Source organism: Azolla caroliniana, unplaced genomic scaffold, assembly GCF_043228905.1.
Source record: "Azolla caroliniana isolate FFs.n. ecotype wild unplaced genomic scaffold, voAzoCaro1.0.p SCAF_3, whole genome shotgun sequence".
Lineage (NCBI taxonomy): Eukaryota > Viridiplantae > Streptophyta > Polypodiopsida > Salviniales > Salviniaceae > Azolla > Azolla caroliniana.
The window spans coordinates 8,772,053-8,793,829 of NW_028230438.1; the positions used below are offsets into that span (position 1 = coordinate 8,772,053).

The 21,777-nt window shown below is 42.2% G+C and overlaps 1 long non-coding RNA gene across 1 annotated transcript; it reads right to left on the reverse strand.

The window, feature by feature from the left end:
* Positions 1–378: 378 nt before the first annotated feature.
* Positions 379–1,250, reverse strand: LOC147866158 (uncharacterized). Its single transcript, XR_015529559.1, has 3 exons — positions 1,110–1,250; positions 583–774; positions 379–477 (listed from the first exon to the last, which is right to left on the reverse strand). It is a non-coding gene; the product is annotated as an uncharacterized LOC147866158 (long non-coding RNA).
* Between the last annotated feature and the right edge of the window lie 20,527 nt (positions 1,251–21,777).

The window sequence follows — 21,777 nt, forward strand, 5'->3', positions numbered from 1 at the left end:
CCAACACCACTAAACCCATACAGGTGAGTATACCTTTAAGTGAAAAGGATAATCTCTACGATATGAGTAATGACATACAAGTCCAAGCATCCAAAACTTAGTCGTATGTCCATATTAGCATGTTACTATCACAACTCCACAAACAAGGGTCATGTAACTTGAATTTCAGCAAATAAATTACCAGTTGTCTTGTATGTGATATCAGATTGGCAATGATAGGAATATTACCTCTCTTAACATGGAAAAGTGTATTTCATGGTTTGCAAGAGCCAACATTATAAGATCAGCATCCTGCTCAATTTCTAGAGTGTCAAAGATGTTATACTAGAGACAGTTGATAACAATGAAAACCATTTTTATTTCATGTACAGTAGAAAATACATAGAAGTCCATACAAACAATGGAAAGTATTGGAAGCAAAGCCACGAAGATTTCTCTCCAAGCAAATGTATGACATGACTTTATGCTCCCCTTCACCTAGGGAGTTTGCATCAACAAAATAACATAAGATGTAGAAATACTACAGGGTGGGAACAACATGTGATGGTCATGCTATTTAGCTAGTAGACCCTAGGTTCCTACTTTGATCTGACGCCATCCAGGATCATGATTGAGTCAAAGGTGTATATAGTATCAAAGAGTAACTGCCAAACTGTCCATGAAAGGAGTCCCTGGTGTGATTACATTTGAATCACAAGCTTCAGACTTCTCCTTGGGAGGAATAATTCGACCTTCCGCCTCAAATTCCCTGCCCAATCTTTCTTCTTTGGTAGCCTTGATCAAACATGGTAGATTATAATTAATCAGAACACAGTAAAAATTCTATCAGTCCCTATTTTCAAACAACATGCACAGGCAAGATAATCCTGTATTTTAAAAAATCACCTTCATTTAGTCTATACTACAACTTGATTCTCATAAAACAAATATAATTGTATTACATTGACATAGACCCATCATTGTAAGTGTGCAATATCCCCTCCACGAATTGATTAGCGAGATTCATGAAATGGAATGAATTGAACTTAAGAGCCAATATCTCTACATATACACCATATCAAGTGAAACTAATAAAAGAAAGCTAGATAGGGGAATGATATGATACTCACCCGAGTCAAACTCAAGAGCCAAGTAGCTGATGTAGACCTCGTTGATGATACAAAAGAAACAACGACTCTAATTTTGCTCTCGTTCAAATCAATAGATAAAAAATCATTAAGTTCAATTTATCTTCCCCAAAAGAACTTGTTTTTTAAATTAATGCATATTCTTTAATTGATGATTTTGAACATGCAAAATTAAACTTTCACTTTCTAGGCATTACCTTTTATGAACATCCACATATTCATCTGTCTCATCATCAATCTCTTCTGGCATTATTATTAACCCCCAAAGGGGCATGAGATTAAAGAAACAATGCAACCCATAGTCGAGAATCGAGATGTATGTGCAAACTGCTTGGAGTTTAATACACTAATGAATTAGCCCCATTAAGGCAACCACGAAAACATACATCTAATGGTTTGACGAGTCGAGGGTTCCTTCTGCATTTGCGTGGATCGGAAGGCTATTAAACATCTGATAATCTCCACAACATGAGTACAAACAGATGACCTTGTGTCCCACATCATTGTTATGCAATTGACACAGAGACAACAGATTAGATCAATCCCCATATTAACTGCACAAAAGATCAAAATGCATAAATAGAGTTGATGATAAACGACTTAAGCACAAAAAACCCAACCAAACGACTTAAGCACAAACCTTGAAAACAAAACACACTATTCGCGAAGAGGTAATACAAACATAGGAAAAGAGAGGGGAAACAGGGGGAAAGATGGATTCGAGAGTTTGGAAACAGGGGGGAAACATGGAAAAGAGGGGGGGAAAAGACTCAAGAGGGATTGGATAGTGTAGGGAAACATGGGAAAACAAACAAAATGTGGGGGAAACAGAAAGAAAGACGGAAAGAAAGTGGGAGGGGGAAATACGAGATAGATAGATAGATAAATAGATAGATTATATTATCGTCTTCGGAGATCAAATATGACCTATGAGACCAAAAAATATTACATTTCACGTGATACGTGTGAAAGTGAGTAGTGACTCTCGATGTTCAAGAACTTTACCAATGAATGTTGCAATCGAGAGTGCACATTGTGGTTGTGAGAGGAATTCATGCAAAGATTGGGCTCGATCGAAGAGATGTGGAAAGCATGGTCGAATATGATCAAAGGCAGAGCATTGTATCAAAGTGTGATACTCAGACTCGCGAACTTGTTTAGGGCAAAGTGTGCATAGCCGACCACTCTCATCACTTGTACCCCAACGCCCTGTTTCACATCGCAATGCATGTGAGCTAAGTCGCATGGAAGCAATGGTTCGAATGGCAGATAACGGTATGGGCTCTAACATGTATGGATGTGTACGATTTCCCCGTTCCGCAAAGAATATGGTTTTGTAGTTAGGTGCAACATGTGTAGTATAATGTGTGAAGCGTGAGCCTCCACATTTGTCCCATGTCATGATACATTGGCGTTGCAAAAATGCCTCATTTACAGAGGAATCTAATGATGCATCATGAAGCAAGTGTCTCGCATCCCATCTACCAAACCATTTTTCTATATCTTGCATCCAACCGGAACACAAAATTTTGCTTTTATGCGTCTTTTGGATCTTTTTGCTTGCTTCCCACGCAATTCTAGGAAGTCGATGTGAGGGACTTTTTTGAACCTTAAGCATGTATTCAACAACCCTTTCCATGGCCATGATCTCAATGGGAAGCGATCCCGTCTCAAGGAGGAGGGTGTAGGGCGTTTGTTTCTTAACTTGTAGAAACTTGGTAAGAAAATGCTTTTGGACATTTTCAAAATCTTTCCACATAGACTTAGGGATGCTACCGCCCCATACTTCCACCCCATAGAGAAGAACTGGTGTCACCAAAGTGTCAAAAAGATATTTCTTGAGGACCCAACACTTAATATCTCCAAGATTGCATGTGTTCTCAAATGCATAGTATGCTCGTTTGCCCGCCTCTAAGCGGCGTGTAGCACATTCATTCCATCTATGATTTGAAGGAACTTCAAGGCCAAGATATTTGAAGCTTTCCACACATTCAAGTGGCTCATTGTTGTACATAATGCATGGTTTATCTCTTTTTTGGCTCTTCACAAGCATAATCTTTGTTTTAGAGCTATTGACACTTAATTTAGTATGCATGCAAAATTTTTCCAATGCCTTCATAAGCTTTTGTGCATCTCCTAAAGTATTTGCAAAAAGCACTACGTCATCTGCATATAGCAAAAGCATAATCACAACATTCCCAATGGCAACTTCTTCAACACATTCTTCCTTTGCAAACTTGGTAACCATTTCTTCCAATTCATCAATGCATAGACCAAATAGTGTTGGTGAGAGTGGGCATCCTTGCTTAACACCAATAGTGCTTTTGAAAAAATCTGAAAGTTTATCTTTCATGCGCACACAACATATAACCTTCTCATAAATTCGGGAAATTGCAAGCATATATTCACTTGGCACCTCAAGTTCTTTCATTCGCCTCCAAAGATGCTCACGAGGTACCATATCAAAAGCTTTCTTGAAGTCTACAAAGCAACAATATAAACCTTTACCTCTAAGGCGACTTTCCTCCATTAATACTCGAAGGGTGATAAGGTGATCAATGGTGCTATGGTGTTTCCGAAAGCCAGCTTGTCCATAAGCTCTCTTACCACTTTTTTCAGCCCATACACTTATCTTTGATTCCATTATACATCCAAATAGTTTTGCCATTAATGAGCCAACCATGATGGTTCGATAATTGTTTACATTATTTATATCTCCACCTTTATGTAAAGGTTTGATCCAATTTGTAGTCCAATCGTACGGCATACCATGTTGCAATGCATCATTAAACATATCGCTTATCCATATATGTGCTTTCTTTCCCGTCCATTTGAGCATTTCAGCCTTTATACATTGAAGATCGCTTGCCTTTCGAGAGGCCAATTTCTTAAGTCCTATGCATATATCTTCAATTGTAAAGAAGGAAGGCATATGTGAAAGAGAACCATAACACATCATCTTTCCGGCAAGAGATAACTCATATAAATTCTTACAATGCATAGACAAGTCGTGAAGAGTTAAGTCACCATAACTCTCAACACGTTTTCCCTTTAGATTTCCCCAAAATTTAGCACATGCATGTGCTTTCTCTTGCGTTTGGATAAATTGTTGAGTAACTTCCCATATTCTTCTCTTTCTTTGAATAAGCCTTTTATACTCATGCAAATGCTTTTGGTAATTCTCTTTATCCTTAACTACATCCAAAACCATAAGGCACTTTCGAGCTTCACGACATTCTTTATCAAACCATTTTTTCCTAAGTTTCTTGGTGCATTTCCAAGATGTGCGGTTGGTCGAAAAACATTTGTTTGTACATGAGAGAATGACTTTCTTGAAAGCTTCCCATTTGCATTCTAGTGTGGCACCATGTTGTATCTTTGTCATTTGTAACATATCCTCAACCATCTTGGAATACATGGGTGCTCGCTTAAGGTTCGTGCTCAAGTGCGGTTGTTTATTATCTTCAATAGCCTTCTCACAATCAAACCTATGCATACATTTGAGATCAATACATAAAGGCCTATGATCTGATTCCGGTGTCCATTCACCAAGTGAGAATTTATGTATACGATCCAAAATACCTTCGGAAAGTAGCACATAATCAATCACACTATTTCCGTTGTATTTTCTACATGTAAAACCATTAGTGTTGGGCCATAAGGAAATACCATTTGCAATAAGCAATCCGGTACTATTGCACATTTGTAGGAGTAGTTTCCCAAATTGGTCCGGATCTTTTTCATCGCTAGAAGAGCGGTTATACATTTGCATATCCTCTTGCATCCTTGAGATATGTGGCATGAAAGATTCTTGTGAATCAAGTTGGAAACTTCTTGTACGAGCATTCATGTCACCAAAGACAATAACTTCCCCTTTGGATTTGAAATAAGCAATATCATCTTCTAGATTGGCAAACGGTTGATCTTTATCCAAACAAGCATAAAAGTTAGAATCTTGATGAGGAATGTAACATCCAACAACAAAAGTGGGCAAATCATTAGGTGTTTCTATTTTGAGCCATATGTAGCATTTATTTTCATCATTTTTTATGATTGACACATATTTCTCTATTTCCTTCTTAATCAAACATGCCACCCCTCCTTGTCCTCTTCTTTGTCTTGGATTTTTCTTCCATATCAAAGAGTGTACATTATAGTTTCCTAAACCTTGAATCCTTTGAGTATCATGCTCCCATGTTTCAACAAGAAGTGTGATATCCGAGTCATTGGTGAACTCCTCTATGCCAAATCCCGCATTCCATGGGTATCCATTGCAATTCCAAAAGCATAGTCGTAAAAGGCGTGGGTTAGTCTCATAGATCACGTGTCCCTATTTGCCTACATTTCCATCTTTAGGCACATCCTTAACCTTGTTTTTCAATCTTTCTTCATATGCTTTACGACGAGCATTTTGTTGTGAGATAGTACGATCTTCACTCACAAAGCATTGTGTACCTTTGAGGTATACCCAACTATTTTCGAGTATGATTCGCCGCTTTGTATCATCTGTCATTGTGCATACAATAGGCCTTTCTCCGGAGCGAGTAACACCATGTTTCCCAACTCGGTGTGCCCCATATACATTCACATCTGACATCCCATAATGCATGCTAAAAAATTCACCAATGGCCTTTCCAAGGGATGCGGGTGTTTCCATACTCTCTTCTTTAATCCCACGGACGACAATGTTCTTTGATCGTCGTTCGCGTTCTTTCAATTCTCGGACATCTATGCTTTCTATATTCTTCTCTTGATGCATCACATGCATATTAGATGAGTTTGATAACACATCCCCACCACATACATCGGCCCATGACTTCGTTGTACATACATTTTTCATCTCACTTACATCCCGCCTCATCGTATCCAATTTTTCTTCTTTTAATGCTTCCTTTAACTCAATCTTGTTAAGGCGCTCATTTGTTTCAAATGAAGCTCTTTTACATTCTTGAATCTCTTCTTGAAGTTTTGCAACCACTTGTTTAAGACTTTCATTCTCAATGACAACACTTTGGAGCTTAGTATTCTCTTTCATTAACATCCTAATCTCTTCACCTTGCTTGTTTATGGTTTCTTGAAGAGAAATCAAGTGACTCATAAGCATTTTGTCCATTGCATTAGAATCGAGATTTGTTGGTGATCTCGGCTCATTATCAATCATACCCCCAAACTTTGCGGCGGTTTTACGAGTATTTGCCATTGTAGGGACAAACCGTAAGGGAAAAGAGAGACAAAGAGGGAAGGAGAGAGAATGTACCTTTCACTCGATTTAGGGCTTCAAAATCTACCTTCCGTTTGAGGAACCGTGGGGCAAAGATGGCTGCGGATGAAAATGCTCATAACTTCTCGCCACGGTAACGAGAGAGAGGCAGAGAGTGACAGACACTGTGTATGTGTGTAGTAGAGAGAGAGAGAGAGAGAGAGAGAATTACTTTTTTTTAACTTTTTTTGTATACGAGAGAGAGGGAGAGAGTGACAGACACTCTGTGTGTAGTAGAGAGAGAGAGAGAGAGAATTACTTTTTTTTTATACGAGAGAGAGGGAGAGAGTGACAGACACTTTGTGTGTGTAGTAGAGAGAGAGAGAGAGAATTACTTTTTTTTTATACGAGAAAGAGGGAGAGAGTGACAAACACTATGTGTGTGTAGTAGAGAGAGAGAGAGAGAGTTACTTTTTTATTACTTTTTTTTGTAATGCATAAATAGCCGGTTCATAAAATATGAACCAGCTAGATTCCGGTTTTGGGGAAATTCTAGCCGGAATCAATTCCGGCTCTTCCCCACCTTGGCCAGCAAAAGTCCTCGCCCAACCGGAACGCTAACACTGTTCCTGGGACTTTGCCCAACACTGATTATGTCTAACTAATCTCTGTAAATTTCTATTTTTCTTTCTCGGATTCGTTCTATTTATTATTATTTATCTTTGGTTCTGTTTTTTATGTTTATCTAACCTCTACTTTTGTTTATTTATGTCTAACTAATCTCTATAAATTTCTGTTTTTCTTTCTCTGATTCATTCTGTTTATTATTATTTATCTTTGGTTCTATTTTTATGTCTATCTAACCTCTACTTTTGTTTATTATGTCTAACTAATCTCTGGTTTTGTTTTAGATAGAGCATACAAATCAATCTTGATATTATTCAGTGTTTATCATAACATGAAGAAGGCAAATAGCTTGATCTAACGTTTCGCGTAACATGATATAATCTTTTGTTATATGAAGTTTCAATTCTATAAAAATATTATGATGTTGCAATGTCTTTTGTTGCATTTTCTTAAAAGTGGTTTGGTTTGGTTTGGTTTGGTTCTGGTTTTCGTAAACGGTTTGGTTTCTCATACTTCTAAAATAGTTTGGTTTAAATAGCTTCAAAATTTTCAAATGGTTTGGTTCGGGTTTTTTTTATTAATAAATGGTTCAGTTTGATTTGTTTGGTTTCAAGGCCAAAAAACCGAACTGGGCCCATTCTTATGTGGGCAAGCAACAAGCAAACTCTTGTACTACCTTGCATCCTGTGTGCACGACCAGATGCTGGGCTACATTCGAGATGCGAAGACACCGAAGGAGGCTTGGGAAAATCTGAAGAAGATTTTCGCCACAAGTACCACGGCCCAGAAGTTGCAGCTCTATCAAGAGCTCAACAATATCCGACAGCGGGATATGACGGTGACCAACTACACCACCAAAATAAAGGAGTCTGTGATGTGATTGTGGACGAAGATGAGATGGTACAATTCTGCCTCGGTGGTCTAGCACAAAGGTATGGGCTGATTCGGACGGCTATTTGCACAAGGGAGAAACCTCCGTCATTTTTCGACCTGCAATCCATGTTCATGGTCAAAGAGAACCACGTCGGTGTGTCAAGGAACACACAATCGGTCAGTCGGATGTTGTACACAAAGGAGGATCGGCCCCATGATCGTGGCGGACGAGGTGGATCGGCACACAATGGTGACGGCCGACAAGAGCATAGGCATAATCAACATGCCAACAACAGTTCCGGACCCTCCACAAGCATGGGGAGTCAAGGCAGCGCCGGAAATCGGTAAGGGAAAGTCGACACGGAATGTTGGTATTGTTGCTAGAAAGGCCACAGAGAAAGTGAGTGTTGGAAAAAGAAGGTTGATTTGGATAAATCCTGATCGAACAAAGCCAAACACGGGAATCGACAGCGATCGCACTACGCCGAAGGGTCGGAAGGACCGAAAACCAGAAAGGCCCCAGCCTTTGTGAGGAAGCACAAGGCAATTTCCATGAAGAAGGGAACCTCGAAACCAAACGAGGTCTGGTATGTCGACTCCAGAATGTCGAATCATATGACAAGCCATGAAGAGTGGTTCTCATATTTGGAGAAACCAAAACAACCGAGAGTAGTCGAAACTAGTGACGACACCACGCATCCGATCAAACATGTCAGTGATGTCCCCTTGAGTCATGTCGGACAGAAAGGGAGACTGATGAACGTATTGCACGTCCCGACAATCATGAAGAACTTGGTGTCAGTCGAACATATAGTCAACCAAGGGATGCAAGTCCGGTTCACCCACCTGGGGTGCTACATCGAAGAAGAGAGTCAGTGTTGGGATTTCGATCCCTGAGATTTGTGAGGAAGACCGACTGTGAAGTACACAATAACGCGGAAACAGAAAACAGCAAATACACAGTACACAGTGTTTAACGTGGAAACCTTAAAATAGGAAAAACCACAGCAAAACAGATCTTCCACTATATAATAGAGAATACAAGGGAGACAAGAGTACAACACTCTCTAGAAGAGTGTATCAACCACACAGGGCTCTTGGCATCTATTGTCTTTCAGCTATGGCGTCATTATCTCTCTCGCTCATTGACGTCTCTCTTCTATATCTCTCTTACGGCAGAGGCTTGCAACAACACTTTTTGTTCTACCTACACAACTTTGCCCTGAGTGTATTTATACCTATAGACCTTATGGGATATTTACAAATGTAGCCTCTACTACTTTATTCCTATTATTATACTAATAATAGTATCAGTTAATCAGTCGACTGGTCGACTAGCCACTCTTATGTCGACTGTTTGGTTGGCTCGACTAGTCAGCCTTGTCTGCGACCATCTGGTCGGCCCAACTAGTCGGTCATGTCTTCATCCTTGATCACTTTGGGTACTGTTGATGTCACGGACACACATGCGCGGACTAGGACAGAGCATAGATGATGGGGCTACGAGCGATGGATGAACTTGGAGCTAGATGTGATGAGGCTAGGAACTCTAGATGTTGTGAGGGACATGAGAGCATGAAGACAAAAATAAAGATCAAGGAGACAAGATGAAGCAAAATGAAAATACTAGATTGATGTGTCAATGAGTTGTGTTGAATCCCTTGAAAGGGACCAAGGAGGTTACAAGTATTTATACTGTGAGTTGAAGTACATGCATTAGAATATTCTTGAGAATATTTTGGAGAATATTCTAGAACCCTCTAGAACTTCCTAAAAACTCCTAGAACATGAATAGATCATCTATGAAGATAGACATAACACGATTATGTACTTGGATATGTTGGTTACAATATAACACTTGACTATGATACAAGAGGTCAAGAGTTCAAATCTTGACATAACTGTTGTCATGTCTGTGACAGTTGACTCCCTCTTGTCTTCGACAGTCGGCTACTCCTTGTCTTCGATTGTCGGCTCTTACTCAACCGAACAGTTGGCTCCTCCCATAGGAGGGACATATTGGACTAACAAACTCCCCTCTTCACTCCTGTGGGTGGAGTCGGTCAGTCCTATCTTCACTCGACAGACTCTGAGTCTGTCCATTGGTAGGTTCTTCGTTAGCATGTTGGATCCATTGTCGTCAATACATGGATCTTCACAAGGGTGACCTCCTTCCTCCACTTTCTCCCGCAACCACTAATACCTTCTTTGTATGTGCTTGGTTTAGGAGTGCTACGCAACATTCTTGGCTAGATGTATGGTGCTTTGGCTGTTACAATGAAGCAAGAACTCCCTTTGCTTCATTCCTAACTCATTGAGAAAATTTCTCATCCAAATCAGTTCTTTTCCGGCCTCTACTGCTACCATATACTATGCCTCTATGGTCGACAAAGCCACAGATTTCTGAAGTCATGACTGCCACGACATTGCTCCCCCTGCATAGGTCATCACGTACCCTAAAGTGGATCGGCTTGAGTCTACGTCCCCTGACATGTCCGAGTTGATAAACCCTTCCAACATAGGTTTTCTGACACCATACCTTAGGCATACCCCCGAGGTGCCTTTCAAGTACTTGAGTATCCACTTGACGATTGCCCAGTGTTCTCGTCCTAGATTACTCATATATCAGCTTACTACCCCCACAACAAATGCTATGTCTTGTCTCTTGTAGACCATAGCATACATCAAACTGCCAACGGCCGAGGCATATGGTACTTTCCTCATCTCAGCCTTTTCTTTCTTGCTCCTTGCGCATTGCTTTGCATTCAGCTTGCAATTTGTCGGCAACATAGAGCAGAATGACTTTGCTTCCAACATGTTGAACCTTTCTAGGATCTTTGTCACATATTTCTCTTGTGACAATCACAGAACTTTCTTAGTTTTGTCTCGAACTATGTGCATCCCTAAGATCTACTTCGCCGGTCCAAGATCTTTCATGGAAAACGACTTGCCTAAAGCTTTCTTTAAGCTTCTGATCTTCTTCATGTCTTGTCCGACTATCAACATGTCATCCACATATAATAGGAGAATTAAGAAGTCACCTTCATAGTAACTCTTTACAAACACACAGTGATCATCTTGTGTTTTGTGGAACCTATGTTCCAACATGAAGGACTCGAACTTCTTGTATCACTGGTGTGGAGCTTGTTTCAGACCATCCAAGCTTTTCTTCAGTCGACACACCAGATTCTCTTTCCCTTTCTCCACAAAGCCTTCAAGTTGTTGCACGTAGATCTCTTCATCCAACTCCCTATGCAAGAATGTGGTTTTGACATCCAACTGTTCGATCTCCAAGTCCATACTGGTTGTTATGCTTAGAACAGTTCGAATTGAGGTCATCTTCACGACTGGTGCAAATATTTCGTCAAAGTCGACACCCTTTTTCTGTTGGAACCCCTTCACCACAATGCGGGCTTTATATCTAGGTGCCCTGTCGACTTCTCCAGTCTTCACCATGTAGACCCACTTATTTCTAAGTGCTCTCTTACCTTTTGGTAGCTCCACCAAGTCGTAAGTATAGTTTTCGTGCAAAGAGTCCTTCTCGTCTTGCATCATACTCTGCCATTTCTCCTTGTGCTCATCAACAATGGCTTCATCATAGCACTAAGCTCACCTTCATCAGTCAAGAGGATGTATTGACTGGCATATGTCATCGGTGCTCTCTTTACTCTAAGTGGGTATCTCCTTCCACTTGTTGTCGACTCTAATTCGGATGTCTCTCCCGACTCTTCTCTCGGCTTGGGTTCATATGTGTTGATCAGTCATAGGGGTTTAGCCAATTCTAACTCGTATTCTTTGATTGACTTTAATAGGTTTGTCGACTCCGGCTCATCTGTATTGGTTGGTTGCTCCGAGTCGACCGACTCGGATTCGGCTATGCCGATTGGCTATCTCCGAATAGCCGATTGTGTCGGTTCACTTGGCCTTAAGTTAGTAGGAGAGGAAGTCGATTGGGAAGTCAATTCCAACTTTTGCTGCTTCCCATCCTCAATTGTCTTGTCTTCCAAGAAGACTACATCCCGACTCCTCACTACCTCCTTGTCGACTAGGTCCCACATCCTGTAGCCGAATATGCATGGTTTCAACTTGTTGTCGAGCTCCGACCTCTGATCCTTAGCCACATGCATATAAAGTAAACATTCAAAGACCCTCAGGTGTCCTTATGAGACATCCTTTCCTATCCACACCCTCTGTGAGACATCACGTTTCAATGGTACTGAGGGAGACTTGTTGATCAGATAAATAGTTGTATACATCGCCTCAACCCAATATGAGAGAGCATGCTCCTTACTCTCTCCATGATCATTTGATTCATCCTCTCTGCAAGCCCGTTCAGCTTAGGGGTCTTCGGCATAGTGTATTCGATTCGAATACCTTCTTCGAATTGCCCTCTATATTCACCACAATTGTCAGTTCAGATAGCCTTCAGCTTCCAATCCAACTCTCATTCGGTTATTGCCTGAAACTCCTTGAACATTGACCGTACTTGATCCTTAGACTTCAATATGAAGGCCCAGACCTTCCGACTATAGTCATTGATGAATGTCACGAAGTACTTTCCACCTCGATCTGATGGAGCATCTACATAGTACACATCCGTGTGTACTAGTTCTAGTGGCACTTCTCTTCTTCTCAGTGGTCTTGAGTGGAATGCAACTATGTTCCGCTTTCCGACTAAGCAGTCGACATACTTCTCCAAGTGCACTCCTTTCACTTTTGGGAGAAGTTCCTGTTCAGCTAGCAAATGCATTCCCTTCTCACTCATGTGGCATAGTCTCTTATGCCATAACTCTCCACTCGAGTCGGCCGCCACATTCCCTTCCGACTTGCACGATCGAGCATGCACATATACAGTGTGCCCTCTTTCTGTGCTCGGGCCACTATGAGATTTACTCGGCAGAACTTCCACTTGCCGTTTTGGAAGCTACCACTGTAGCCTTCGTCATCCAACCTTCTAGTCGATATCAGATTCAATCTAATATCGGGGATATGTCGAACTTCCGTCAGCATTAGGTGACAACCAGTCGACATCGTCAGGCATACACTTCTTATGCCAGCTATCTTGCACTCCCCTTATCTCCCATCTTTACATAGCCATGATCCCCAACTATGTAAGTCATGAAACACTCTCTCGACGGAGTTATGTGGAAGGATGCACCTGAGTCAATTGCCCAAGTGCACTCTTCAATTGCAAGATTTGTGCTTGCATGCTCACAAATGAACAAGATCTCCTCTGCACTTGTAGCAACGGCTGAAGTACCCTTTTCATCAAGAATCTTCCTTGGTTCGATACCATTAACGACACCTTTGTCCTTCCTCATGTGTTGGCAGTCCTTCTAGAAGTGTCCAAGATTTCCACAATAAAAGCATGTTAGCTTACCTTTGGACTTGAACCTAGCTTGAGGCTTTTCTCTCCTTGGTGGACTCCTTTGCCAGTTCCTTCCTTTGCCGGTATGTTGAGTCAAGTTTGACTCCGACTCGATTCGCAACAACATTGTTTGTTCTACCTACACAGCTTTACCCTAAGTGTATTTATACCTATACACCTTATGGGCTATTTACAAATGTAGTCACTACTACTTTTATTCTTATTATTATACTAATAATTGTATTAGTTAATCAGCCAATTGGTCAACTAGTCGATTCGACTAGCCAACTCTTATGTCAATTGTCTATCGGCCTTACTAGTCGGCCTTGTCTTCAACCATCTGGTCGGCCTGACTAGTCGATCGTGTCTTCATCCTTGATCACTTTGGGTACTGTCGACTCCCTCTTGTCTTCGACAGGCAGCTACTCCTTGTCTTTGATTGTGGGCTCTTACTCAACCGAACAGTCGGCTCCTCCCATAGGAGGGACATATTCCTAACAGTCTGATCATCGAGCAAGGGCGTCGGGAAGGGAGGATGTTCATCCTCGACACAAATGACGTCGACACTACATTGTTCGCCAAGGGAGAAAAAGTCAAATCAAACATCGACTTGTGACGTCAATTACAGAAGGCTTCAAGAATTGCAAATGAAACAAGTTGTGTTCAGTTTACTGAAGTTCATTGCCCGGAAGGCCCAAGTTTGTGAAGCCTGCCAACAAGGGAAGCAACATTGACTTTCATTCCCCAACGAGTGAAATCAGAGCCGGAACAAGCTCGACTTGATGCATTTAGATGTATGGGGACCGGCACAGAATGTGAGCTTAGGCGAGAGTCGATACGTCGTCTCCTTCATCGACGACTATAACCAGCACACTTGGATCTACCTCATCGAAAAGAAGAGTGAAGTCTTCGACTGTTTCCGATCTACAAAGCATAGTGGCAAGGGAAACAGAAAGAAAGATCAAGTGTCTGCAGTCAGATGGTGGAAAGGCATACTTTTCCGACCAATTGAATTGTACTTGTAGCAAATGGTAATTTGGCACGAATTCAGCTGCAGATATACGTTGGAGCAGAAGGGAAGAATCGGTTGGTTGTTGACAAATCATGGGCAATGCTGGAGGAGAAGAGCATGCCCAAGTTTTATTGGTTCGAAGCGGTTCGAACTGCGATGTATATGTAGAATCAGATCGAAGAGGTGTCAACTCATGTGTTGTGTTTCGGGTGAAAGCCGAACTTGAAACACCTACGGGTATTCTGTAGCATTGTCTATATGCATGTGCTAGATGAGAAGAGGAAGAAGTTGGACGCTAAGTCGGAGAAGTGTATTCTTGTCAGCTACCCACATGAACAAAAGGGGTATAAGTGTGTAAAAGAATATGAATGTGTGCGTACGACACAGAGTATAGTTCGGAAGTAAGACAGTTCGGTAAAACACAGAAAACGCAGAGATGGAGATGAGAGGGAGACAGAGAGCGAGAAAGCAGAACATCAAAAAACTCAGATTCAAATAATGACTCTATGTACATACTTTGTGCTCAATGAGCACCTTTTATACAAGCCCTAACTATCGGGCTGACACAAGTATTGATAGTACTTGAATGCTCATAATTGAGCTCCTACACTAACTCCCAAATATATTCCCTTGCGGAATATCTATTCAACGGCCTCCCAGTTTCCGCACTGCTACGGCCTCGTTGTGCGTAACTGTTTTACACACCTAATTAATTACACACCGAATGTTGAGCTTGTCTCTCAACACTACCCCTCAAACTCGACTTGAGGTTCCGCCTGCTCTTCCGGATCTTCCCTCCAGCCTCTTCTGGCTTCACGCCTCGCTCGTGCTCCTCGACCCGTTCGATTCCGCACATTTCAACCCTTCTGGTCAGCTTGTCTGCTCATGTGGCCCTTCTCAGCTCCCTTGTTGTTGCGATGTTGGTGCCTCTTTCACTGCCCTTTCTTCCATTTGGCCCTCAGTTGATTCGTAATGTCTGAATCGAACATGATTTCCGATTCAATTCCATTTTCGCCCGAATTGGCTGTCTCCAATTCGTCTTTTGTTTTCAAGCCTTTGACAATATCAGACCTCCACATGCAGATCCCGTAACAATCATTTCAGCCAAATGACTTCACACATAGCGACAGTCGCCCCTCGATATTTGGCCTCCGTGCTCGACAATGCTACTGTCGGCTTCTTCTTACTACTCCACGCGATCACCGCACTTCCTAATGACAAGGCGTATCCAGATGTGGATCTACAATCACTGGTGTTTCCGGCCCAATCGGCATCTGTGTAGCCAATTAACTACTCGACTACGCCTGCCCGATACAACAACGCCACGTCTTTTGTGCCGCTAACATATTGCAATATCCTTTGCACGCACTGAAGGTGTTCGAGCGTAGGCTGTGACATGAATTGACTAATCAATCCGACCGGGTAACTGAGGTTTGGTCGATGAATCATCAAATAGATGAGGCTTCCGACAATTTGTTGGAACTGTGTCAGGTCACACGCCTTTCCTGAATCTCGGCGAAGCTTTACATTTCTATCCATAGGGATCGAGATGGGCTTACAGTTTGCCATCCCGAACTTGAAGAGCATATTCAGCGCATAGTGACGCTAGCTTATCAATATGCCTTCGGGGGTGCGGATCACTTCGATCCCGGGGAAGTAATGAAGGTCTCCAAGATCCTTCATTTCGAATGATGCCGCAAGCTGAGACTTTACACGATGGATTTCGTCCAGGTCAGCATCGGCGATGACTAAGTCATCAACATACAGTAGAAGGCTAACCAGTCCATGTTGACCTTGCCAAACAAATAGTGAAGAGTCTGAGTTCGACTTCGTAAACCCCATCTTATGCAATTGTTGCGTAATCTTTGCATTCCAAGCTCGCGGGGCTTGCTTAAGTCCATAGAGTGACTTCTTTAGTCGGCAAACTGTCGAAGTGTTTCGTTCGGATAAAAATCCAGGGGATTGTACCATGTACACCTGTTCCTCAAGATCACCTTGCAGGAATGCGTTCTTTACATCCATTTGATGTAAGTGTCACCCCTTCGCTGCCACGATGGCTAGCAAAACTCACATGGTACTCATCTTCGCAACCAGCGCAAAGGTCTCGTCGTAATCTACGTCGTGCTTCTGCGCGTAGCCTTTTGCAACTAAACGGGCCTTATAGCGGTTGACAGAACCGTCGGTGTTGTACTTGACCTTGTATACCCACCTACATCCAATCGGCTTCACACCCTTCGGTGCATCAACCAGGTCCCAAGCCTCATTCATTGTTGGTTAAAGCATGCATCTCTTCCTCCATTGTGGCACGCCAATTTGCATCGTATGCCATTTCTGCGCAGCTCTTCGGCTCACGCATTTCCGCCACTCACGTCATGTACGTATAATGATACGCCAAGTACTCATTATACCCGTACCTCTTTACAGGGTTCTTCCGGTAGGTAGATCGGTGTAATTCGTGATCACCCTATTTCACGACCTTTTCAGCTAATTTCGACCTCTTCCGTGGAGGTTCCTTCTCAATTGGATCAAAGTCAGATACGTTCCGATCTGATTCGGCACTTCTCCTTCTCCTTGCGCGTAAACCGTCTCCTCGGTTCCTTACACGGGGATAATACGGTGTCGCGAGGTTTCGCGGGTACGTGTAGAATTCCAGGCGGGACCACGGGGGTCTTGGACTAGGGAGTGACGGGGCGTAGGAAGCCGACTTCTCTCCGGTCTCGGCTGCACTGGTTGTGGCGCGAACCGGAGAGATTCTGGACACGTACCGGTGGCTACCAAATGCGAGAGAGGAAGAGAGGGAGAGAACACGCACGCAACACCGACACAACACACACCTCTTATGTACAGGAAACACAGGGAAGGGAAAACACTCGACACCGACAGAGACACAAATATGCTCAACCCTGTATATATATATATGATTCCAAGAGTGAGTTACAACTCCGACTCCGAGCCGGACTGAGGTAGGCTAGGTCGCAACAGCAGTCTGCCGCCAAGCCGTCGTCGGGGAGCTCTCGGGCTCGTCGCGCCGAGCGGGGTCTTGCACAAGAGGCCGAGCAAAAGCAACCTACAACAGGGAGAGATACAACCCCGGCTGCGAGCCGGCTATGCACAGAAGAAGAGAAACTAACCTAACAGCTTGCCGTCATAGCTACTGCTCGACTCCTTGAGAAGGAGCAGAAAAGAAACGAAGAAAAGAAAGAATGTAGTTAACCCTAGAAAGAAACGCAAAACGGTATACCCTTAAGGCTCAAAATGGGCAACCCTTCATAAGTGACCCCTCCCTTCCTTTTATAGCCCAAGGAGGGAGGGACCTTACAATGTGGGATAAAATTCCTAGTATACGTGTGCACATGTTGCACACCACCGACTTGCCCTTTCCACCCCGGTTTCCGCCTACGGATGAAAATCTTCACGACAACGGCCGAGTCTCCACTACTCGCCGTCTCGCCAACCCCTCATTCAGCCTACTTAACTGAAATGAGATCAGACTCTCCTCCAAAGCTCTGATTTCTTCATCACGCGGAGGCTATCATGAATCCCTGAACATTATGTGGCTTCACTTAGGCTTGAACCCAAGACCTTGTAATACATAATCAAGAACCTAACCATTAAGATAGCATATGATTATATGAAATAATAAAAGCTACTTCTTGTAATAGACTAATATTGTAAATGTTCTAGAACATTCTAGAATATCCTAGAACATCTTAGAATATTCTAGGTCTAGAACATTCTAGAACATTATAGAAATCACTAGGTTATTCTATAGGAATCTATAAATATGGACATACAATTCTTCTCAAAACCAATTCGAATCAACACCAGTCTTAAGTTCTCATTGCCTATCTTGTATCCATTCTTATTCTACTTTAATACATTCATTCTTCTCTTGTCATTTCATTCCTCTTCTTGTGATCTCTTTATATCTTTCTTCTATCACTTTACCTTCTCTCTTGGTTCTGACAGTTTGATTCGAATTTCTTCTTCTCGTCTAGCCATGGTTGCTGGCACTAGTAAGTACCCATGGTTGCTGGCAACCCACAAGAATACCTCGCCCTTATTGCAGAAATGGAGAATATCAAAAGCAAGTTTGCATCACTAGAGCTGGAGAATCAACGATTGTTTGAAGACCTACAAAAGGTTTCAGTAGAGAAACAACAAATACACGACAAGTTTACACGAAGGGTTCAACAACTAGAGTCTGCAATAGTAGCTTTACAACAACTAAAAGTCGACAGTCAATGAGTTCTTAAGGAGCCCAAAATCAGCCTCCCAACTAAATTCGATGGGTCGAGAGCACATTTTCGGAGTTTTATAAATCAAGTGCAGTTGGTAATTCAGATGCATCCCACGCATTATCCAACGGATTCATCTCGAGTCAGGTTAGTGGGCACTTTATTGACTGGCACGGCATTGTCATGGCTTGCTCCATTGCTAGAAGCAAATTCGCCCCTACTCAAAAACTTTGAAGAATTTATCAAAGAGTTTAAGGCTTGCTTCGAGACATAGATAGTGTAAGAACGGCAATCAACAAGATTCGCACACTGCGACAAGGGGATCAACCAGCATCAACATATGCAGCCAATTCTTGTCTCATTGCAAGTGATATTCCTTGGGACGAACAAGCTCTAATGGAGCAATTTCGTTCGGGCCTCCGTGGAGATGTAAAAGATTTACTTCTTACCTTCCCTAAGGATCCAAAATCCCTTACAGAAGCTATTAGCCAAACAATACGGTATGATAATCGGCTTTTTGGGCATTGGTCCGAGCGACAACAACAACAAACAAGACCAAGATTTACGCCAAATTATGCATCAGTGGTGGCACAATCTCCAAGGCAACAATATAACCCCGTGCCAACTCCACGACAAGCACGTAGCCCAACACCAATGGATAGCCCGACACCAATAGAGATTGATGTGACCCGGCGATGAGGACCTTTATCAGATGAAGAGAAACAACGTCATCGAGCAAATCGACTATGCTTATATTGTGGAGGTCCAGGACATATTGCCATTCATTGCCCACACAGACCGAGACGTCAGATACATCACATTAACTATGATAATTGAAATGAGTCTAGCATTGTTGGAAATGTGCCAACTAGTGTTTCTAGTAATCCAACTCTATCCAATAAGTTTGAGGTCCTAAGCCAATTAGAAGAGTCAAACAAATAAGTCCGGCGAAAATCGGAGCCGTTTGGTTGGACAGTCCTAGATCTGTACAGCTTACTGTGGGTTCCATCTCATCCAAGCATGTCAGTAGAGTTTTCTCAAGCCAAGTACAAGTTAGGACACCAACTTGTCAACTTCATGTCCCAACTCTCTTAGATACCATAGCCAATTCTTGTTTCATGGATAGAGATTTTGCCCGAAAACATCAAATAGCCTTGCATAAACTTCCTTGCCTAGTTTCCATAGTAGTAATTGATGGACATCCCATAGCTTTTGGAAAGATATTCGAGGAGTCTGAGCCGATACACATACTCTTAGGTGATTTAGGATGTGTAGTCTCCTTTAACATAATCCGTAGCCCTGAGCATCCAATAGTCCTTGGTTTGCCATGGTTTGAGCTACACAATCCAATAATTAATTGGAGACGACGAGAAATTAGGTTCCCTTCAAAAGGAAACATAGTAGTCAAGGGTTGAACCCAGGATCCTCCCCTTGAAAAACATAGTGTTACCAATTCACCCTCTACCAAACATGTTGTTCCTCTTCATCAGATTGCAACCATCACCCTACAACAATTATGCCAAGACGGAGCAAAAGAAGATTTATTCTTATTTGCCATATAAGTTGCACCTTCTAGTGACACTCAAGGGAATTCAGAGGTCTACATTCCTAAAAAGTACCAAGAATATGTTGATGTCTTCGACAAAGTCAAAGCTAGTGTACTTCCAAAGCATCGGCCATATGATTGTCCCATTGATCTACAACCAAGAAAAGAGTCACCATGGGGTCCGATCTACAATCTATCACCAACGGAGCTTGAGTTTCTTCAAGCATACATTGAAGAGAATCTTGCAAGTGGATTTATTTGACATTCAAAGTCTCAAGCTAGTGCTCCTATCTTTTTCGTGAAGAAAAAGGACGGCCCACTTCATTTGTCGTGGATTATCGGGGATTAAATAAAGTGACAATAAGAAATATGTATGTTGTACCTTTAATTTCCAGTCTTTCAGAGCGCATTGGTGGGGCAAAGCATTTTACCAAGATTGATCTAAGGGGTGCATATAATGTTGTCCGTATTCGACCGGGAGACGAGTGGAAGACTACATTTCGCACTCGATATGGCCATTTCGAGTATACAGTTATGCCTTTTGGGCTCACAAATGCTCCTGCCGTGTTTCAACATATGGCAAATGACATTTTCCGAGATTTTCTAGATATCTTTCTTATCATCTATTTAGATGATCTATTGATTTACTCTAGAACACAAGCGGAGCATGATATACATGTCCGGAAGGTACTCCAACGCTTAAGAGAGTATAGTCTTTATGCCAAACTAGAGAAGTGCAGTTTTGATTGCAAAGAAGTTGAGTTCTTGGGTTATACCATTTCATCCAAAGGTATCTTCATGGATCTGGCGAAAGTTCAAACATTATTGGAATGGCATACTCCAAGTTCCATTCGCGATGTCCAATGTTTCCTTGGATTTGCCAACTTCTACTGCAAATTCATATGGAATTATTCGATGATTGTATTGCCGCTTACTCAACTCACCAAGAAAAATCAAGCATTTGTTTGGACTCCTAAAGCAGACAAAGCCTTTACTCAATTGAAAGAGGCATTCACATCAGCTCCTATCTTAGCTCATGTTGATCCAGAAAAGCCATTTATCATTGAGGTAGATGCATCCAACTTTGCATTGGGGAGCATCCTATCACAACCAGGTGAAGATGGGCACTTACATCCAGTCGTGTTTCACTCAAGAAAGTTTAATGTTGCGGAGATCAACTACGAGGTGCATGACAAAGAGTTACTAGTTGTGGTCGACTCTTTTGCGCAATGGCGACATTTCCTGGAAGGTTCGCCTCATCAAATCATCATTTATAGTGACCACAAAAATCTTACATATTTTCAGACGGCTCGAGTGCTAAATAGGCGACAAGCTTGGTGGGCGCAATTTTTAACTCATTTTGATTTCAAGATCATTTTCCGCCCAAGGAACCAACAAGGGCAAGTAGATGCTCTATATTGACGCTCATTTTTGGCACTTCACCCTAGAGATCCAGCTTTCGACAATCAAAAGCAAGTTCTCCTTGGTCCAACAAAGCTACAAGCAACCACAGTTTGTGCCACGCCATTGGATTCAAGTCTTCTTGATACTATTCGACAACAACTTAAAACTCTGATGATTTTGCTAAGGATGTCTTCACCCACCTTGGTCCAAATCATGCATTTTGCTCCACATTGCAAGGGACATCTTGGCGTTATAAGGATTTCAAGTGGCAAGATAACTTAGTTTTCTACAAGAATCTACTTTATGTCCCTAATGGATCACCACGACTTCGAGTGTTGGAGCACTATCATGATGCTCGTATGGCCGAACACTTTGGTATTGC